At 52.4% G+C, this 7,011-nt stretch overlaps 1 pseudogene across 1 annotated transcript; it reads left to right on the forward strand.

The window, feature by feature from the left end:
* Nucleotides 1-46: 46 nt before the first annotated feature.
* On the forward strand, nucleotides 47-119 carry H257_04664 (annotated as a pseudogene). Its single transcript has one exon. The product of its transcript is annotated as a tRNA-OTHER (tRNA).
* The last annotated feature ends 6,892 nt before the right edge of the window (nucleotides 120-7,011 follow it).

Consider the following 7,011-nt stretch of genomic DNA (forward strand, 5'->3'; position numbering starts at 1 on the left):
AAACCTAATGCAGTCCTATTTGACACTGAGCTGATGCGACACCCTGGGGGGAATAGCTCAGGTGGTAGAGCATCGGTTTCTTAACTCAAAGGTCGTGGGTTCGATCCCCGGCTTCCCCGGATTATTTCCGCAAGGATTTATCCGTCCCTCCCCTGGGGAATCCGGAAAACAAGCGCCGCGTACGAAGACGAGGACCGAACTTCGAAGCAGATCGGTCGAAGCACGAGGTATGCAGCGTTGCGCGAAGTAAAAACCGAAGATTACACACCGCCCCTGGTCGAGCAGCCGCGTTACAATTGGCGAAGCGGTTCCATAACATGTGGTTCTAGTGTCGGCCCTCGCGGAGGAATGTCTTAAAAAAATGATAATCCAAACTCAATTAACCAACGCGACTATCCATTAGTCAGTAAAAACAGAAGGAAACGAGTTAGGGTGATGCCTTAGTTCAGCCCATATGAAAATATCTGATTATCACCCACTTCGAAAGTAGGACATCTGCATGGATTGAATCTTCATACTTTATCCCATATTTTAAATTTACAGATCACCTTCCGTTCGATAGTGTTACTGATATGGATGGGTGGTACTACAGTACAGTGAACCGTGGGTAAACTCGCCCACAGTTGCCATTGCGCATATTTACGGAATTGTATGGTAGTGCAAGACAGTTGCAGAATAATATATTGTTTCAAAGCGGTGAGGTACTGAGTGGGACCGATAAATTAAGCCAATCACGCATGAGTGTAATGTGTTACACAAGATGTACCAAAACTGAAAACCCGATATCAGCGAATTTGGCCAAGTGGACGATTCCATTGGATTCAGGAGGGGGTTTATACCCGGGAAACCTCCAACGACGAACACACAACCACAGCAATTTATTACAGCTCTTCACGAGGGAAAGCCTTATCAAACGAACGTGTAATCATCGCCGATGGAATAGCTTCCCATACTTTTAGGATTCGTTGCACCATGGCCAACCTCTTTTCAGCAGCTGATGTGACCTTGGTCTCGTGAATCCACTCAGTACAACACTTCCCCTTGAACGGACCCATGACACCCACATCAAGTGGCTGGCACGTACACGTCGAGTTGGCAGGAAGCTCTTCCACCACACTGAACAGCTCCTCCTGGACAATCTGAACGGCCCCAGGAGTCACGTGGGCTGCCAAGTTTTCCACAACAACCACCGATGGCGCTTCGATCTCGAATTGCAGCAACTCACGGAGGTAGATCTCCCACACCCGCTCGCCCATCCACGCGTTTTCTTGCACCGCATAGACAGCCCCTCGGGGATACGTCGGCAGCTCTTTCTGCTCGACCGGACCGCCAGTCTGCCCGTGGACAATGACCATAGGCGGCAACTTCCGTCCTACATAGTACGTAAGCACACGCCCATGACGCAAACATACCTCTGCTCGGACAGCCAGCACTACTGTCACACGGTTCGAGTGCTTCTGCTGTTTGTCCACCTTGGACGACTTGCCGATTCGAGCCCACGTGCGTCGAGGTGGCATGTCGTAATGAACTCCTGTCTCGTCGATGTTGATGATGTTGGCCGGGTCGTATGCGGCGTACTTTGGCCAGAACACCTTGGCGTACTCGGCACGCGTTCCTTGGAGCTCAGCTTGCGTCTTCTTCGACGCGCACGGTACCCGCTGGGAGAAGCCGTGTCGGTGGGCGAAAGCTTGACACCACCCCCCAAGCAGACCCTTGTACGCTCGATCCTGGCCTGGCTTGCCGTCCAGGAACGCATCCAGCCACGGCTTCTGGTGGGTCTTAAGCCATGTCACGTGTGGGCAGTGGTCAGGAACTTTTCGATATCACGGACGCTGTCCATGAATTGGACGAGGTCGGCGCCAAAGCTGAACGTTTCCAGTTGGCCATGTCCGTCTAGTGTCGTGTTGCTGCCCCGTTTCACTGCTTCCAGGTACTCGTCCTTACGTTTGAGCCACCCGCGAAGGGTTCCTATCGGAATGTGTTCCTGCCGCGCGAATTGGCGGTCGCTGCAGCATGGACCGAGATCAGAATGTTTCCGCAGAAGTGTCTGTATTGTGCCGATACAGTACTGTTGTTTTTTCCTTTTGGGGAGAAATGTTGTGCGTCGGTACGGCTTCAACATCGGCTTTCGCCATTGCTTGCGCCTTGGTCGTCGCGGTTGTGTCCCCACTGGCATGGAATCAAGTTTGAATTTCGTACATGGGCTTTATTTGAACTGACCAATTGGAGGGTTTTCTTGGCTGCATTCCCTCCAATAAGTGCTGTCCATCGTTCTATCCATGATTGGCTAAACGTGCATTGTAATTTGACATCGGATCAGTTGGCACCAATAAATAAAATGTCAATTGTACTACTGTGGGCGAGTTCACCCACGGTTCACTGTAGTACACTGGTACTACACTTAGTCATCACATACAAAATCCAAGCACTAAGTTGTAATTACATCCACTTCCTTATATGTTTTTCCACTCGGACAGTGGAGCAACGAAGCGACGTGCAGCTTGATAAGCGAAACTGACTCGATGTGGATAATGCGTGGTATACATTGTAACTGTCAAGTGGTGCTTTTCCCTCGTCTGTGTTCACGCCTTTTGTCCTCGCCTATTTCTCGCAAACTCTATCACCTAGTCTATCAACTCTGACAGGCCGAGACAGTGGCCGTTTTATACCTGCATGTTCTGCATATTCTTCATGTCGCAACCCTACCCTAGTGATTGCTTACCCAATCACGGCTCTAGCACAAGGAAAAGAGCGCTGGTTCTCACAGGTCAGTGTTTTCCTTTGGCTGAGTTTTAGCCAATACGAACAAAACTAGATAGTTGTAAACGACTGAATGTCACTTTTGCTTTTTCCCTGTCCCGCACACTTGGTTTGTCTTGGGCACTCTGCGCAAAGTTGCTACACGCCTATCACCCTCGCCTACCTCCTGTTTCTTGCTTTGTGACAGGTTATGAGCCCTCCTGCTTCGACCATTACCGCCTACTCCGGCATTCTCTTCGACGACGCCTACAAATTCTATGCTGCGTGGCGCACGACGTTTGAGGAAGGGGCAGTGATTGCAGGCCTCTTCTCCCTCTACACCAACGAGACCTACTGTCCCACGCGCATTGAAACTGACGCCTGCACCATCAGCCAGGCCAAACTCCAGGTCGACAAGACACGAAATGACGCGAAGTACTCCAATCGACGGTTATGCTGGTGACGCCTTGGAACAGCGCCTTGCAGCGGTGAAACGCCTCGAACAAGACTTCACGCGCAAGTTTCTAGACGACTACATCGCGGAGTCTCTCGCTGCCCTACGCGTCCAAGCTAAGGCTTTTCTTCTCAACTCGCTCACGCCTATCCTCCAACAAGTTATCGGATCCCACGGCCCTCCCTTCTCTGTCTGGGCCGCTCTTATGGCGCGTCATGAAGCCGGCACCCGCGACCCCATGATCCTGTTTGCGAGACTCACCCAACTCAAGTACAGTGAGGACATCAGTGCCGAGACCCTCTTCACTACTCTCAACGATCAGATTAACTAGATCGAAACGGCAACCCTCCCTGCGAACGCTGACGCTCTAACGGCTCGCGATTGTCATGTGAAAACGTTTGAGCTCTTTCGTACTCTCTTCTACTCTAACGCCTATGCCGCCAACAAAGACGTGTGGGACGCCGTGCCAGCTCCAATTCAAGGCGCGTGAGGATGGCTCTGAATGCACGCCTACTGCTATCAAGGCTACTATTCGCCACACCCTAAACATCGCCTCTCGCCGCAATCTCATTCTCTCGGATCAAGGCTCCGGTGACTCCGAATCCCGTCGACGCCAAGTTGCTGCTGCTGCCACCTACACTACGCACTCCTACCGCCTTGTATGCTACGCCTGCCACTACCCAACCTCCGCCTACTTATACTGCTGCTGCTGCCCTACTTACGAGTCACTGCACGTTGGGCACACTCAAACTGTCACAACTATCCTTTCAATTCTTGCTTCTATTGTGGCTCGCCTGAACACCGCCTTCCCGACTGCCGCACAATGTGCGATGACGACAGTCGTAACTGCATTCGTGCCGGTGTTCCCAAGCACATTGTTGACACACACTGCCGTCGGAAACGCGCATTGTCTTGCAAGATCATTGACGATCATACGCAACATCATCGCCGCGATCACGACGACAACCATGGGAACGATCAGGGTCCCAACAGCAGCTATCCCAAGCGCCATCGTGACGACTCTCAACCGCCTCCCCGAACTTCTACTCGTCGATCGCCTCCACGTTCTTCGCAGCGAGGTCGTTCCTCCGGCCGCTCCTCTCGAGCTCAGCAACGCATTCCTACTCCATCATTTACCACCCACCCAGACTCAAGTCGTAGCCGCCCCACATCCCCACCATCCTCCGCCTATCCTCGCCTTTCGCCAGCCACTCGTCGTGCTCGTTCATCGCCTCCTAAACGTCGCACTTCTCCATCACGTCCATCTGCTGGATGGAACACGTCACAAACCTTTCATCCTTCTTCCGCCTTTCTTCGACGCTCCACACCAGCACCGCCTGAAAAATGACAACGCCTTCCCAATCCCACCTCTCAACCCTCAACTACCAAGGCATCAATTCCGCCTACCTCAGCTCCAACGCCACGTCCTTCATCTTCCTCTACGCCTAACGCCCACACTCGGGCTACCTCCACAGCACTCATCGTTCAGCCACAGTTTCCACATCAACAAAACTACATACCACTTCCTCCCACCTCTTCCACAGTGGATGACTCTCTACTGCCCCCACTCTCCGCCTATCGTATTCATCCTCCGCGTACGCCTCCCAACTCTAACAAACTCACTACACGACCTCCTACGCCTGCCGATTACGTTGACCCGCCTGCACGACAGTTACCCGTACGCTCAACCGTCGTGGTGGCGCCTACAGTGCACCTCCGCCTCCTCGTGCTGCGCGCCCTTATTACTCCTCCGATGAAGAAGACCGCTGGGGTCCAATTCATGACGTCGCCTACGGTCAAATGGCCAACATTACTGCCGACGCCTTTCACCAACTGTCCTATGACAAATGTGTCGCCTATCATCTCTTCAAGCACCAAACCGGTCTCCATCCCAAAGCGCGACCACCGCCTATCCCACTCATCAAAGACAACCTCCAACTCAAAGACTACCAAGCCAATCCTACGCCTCCCACAATGACCACTCACTTTCCCTTATACGTTGGAATCTCTTGGGACACGGTCTGTCTGAAGGTGTATTTCCCCAACCACACCAATCCATTCCCCTTGGAACCCTCACTCTATCCCCAGCTCTCCAACGAATGGATCATCGACTCTGGTGCCACCGCCTCCTGCACGCCTCACCGTCGTTATTTTATTGACTCCGCCTTTGTCGACAAATCATTTACTCTTGCTGTGGGCGATGGTGGCAAACTTCCTGTTCTCGGCTACGGGCCGATCGATCTCGGTGTTACCACCCACTCTGGCGAAACCTCGGCCAATCTCACTACTCATCATGTGCCTCTCTCTCTACCCTTTGCCATACATTGCCTCGCCTTACAATTCAACCTTCTCTCCGCCCGTCACTGTGTTCAAGCCGGCGCCACTTTGATTTCTCGCATCCATCGCACTGCCTCATGGACATCGGTCGTGGCCTTTATTTGCGTGCTCAAGTTAACGCCTTGGGACTCTATTCCTTTCCGGCGCAGCCCTACACACGCCTAGCCAGCAACCCTCCGCCTCACCCTCCTGCTGTCGTTGCAGCTGCCATCATGAAATTTCAGGCTAACCTAGCAGCTCATCCTTCCCATATTGATGCGGATCCATTCCATATCAACTTCGCTACGCCTACTCCGTCCTCCATTTCTACGCTTGATTCTACCGTACAAGCCGCGGCGCGCTCCGAAGTAATCGATCAATTGCACATCTATATTATTTACTTTGGACGTTCGCCTAAACATACTATTTTCAAGTCTCCATCAAGCAAGGCTGTACATTTCTCATTACCACCTACCAACACACTCTCTCACCCATCCCCAACACCTCGTCCTAACGCCTCGTCCCTTATTTCCTGTTTATCCTGCACTTCGAAATTTCCTTCCGTACACGCCTTGTCCCTCACTTCCAACGTTGTCACCCCAAACCAGTTCACTCCCATCTCTCCATCTACCAAAAAACCTCTTCTATCTCCGCCTCCCCCTTCAACTTCAACATCTACCCTCTCGCCTTCCGCAAGGACCTTTATGACGCCTACGAACTCTTTCGCCTCCAAGCCATCACAACCTTCAAGTCCGACATCAACACTCTCCAATACCTACCGCCTACTGACATCGGCAATCTACAAGCCGACAATGCCAAGGAATTCGAGAAACTCGGTCGTATCATCGGACCCAAATACTCTACCAAGACCACATTCTCCAACGCCTACTCGCCTGCCGCCCAGAACGCCGTGGCCGAACGCCGCATTGGCTTGTCATGAAGATGCGAGCGCTCCTACTGGTCGGTAATCTCCCCAAATTTCTGTGGGCCGAAGCCGTTATCAACTCCGCCTGGCTCTACAACATCTCGCCTTCCACCTCGAATGACGGTCAGTCGCCTTACCATCGAGTTTTCTCACGGCACCCACCCCTCGCCTACATCCGCACCTTCGGCTGCACCGCCTTCGTTCATATCCAAAAGGCTAACCAAACGAACAAACTCGGCGCACATGCCATCAAGTGCATGTTTGTGGGCCTACCAGATGATCGCAAGGGCTACAAATTACTCAACGCCTACTCCCACCAACTACTTTACTCCCGTGACGTTGTTTTCCACGAAGATGAATTCCCACCCATCAACACCATCCAAGCTGCAGCAGCATTTCGCCTTCACGCCCGTGATGCATCCGACATTCCATCCATTACACCTCATGAACCTCTCCCGCCTCTCTCTACGCGCCTCGATCCAATCATTTTTCCTCCACTTTCTTCAACATCTCCACCGCCTACCACCGATCACTTGTCTCCACCCTACGTTTACTCTCTGTCTGCCGCCTTCGACGA

This window comes from Aphanomyces astaci (assembly GCF_000520075.1).
Source record: "Aphanomyces astaci strain APO3 unplaced genomic scaffold supercont1.8, whole genome shotgun sequence".
NCBI classification, from domain to species: Eukaryota; Oomycota; class Saprolegniomycetes; order Saprolegniales; family Verrucalvaceae; genus Aphanomyces; species Aphanomyces astaci.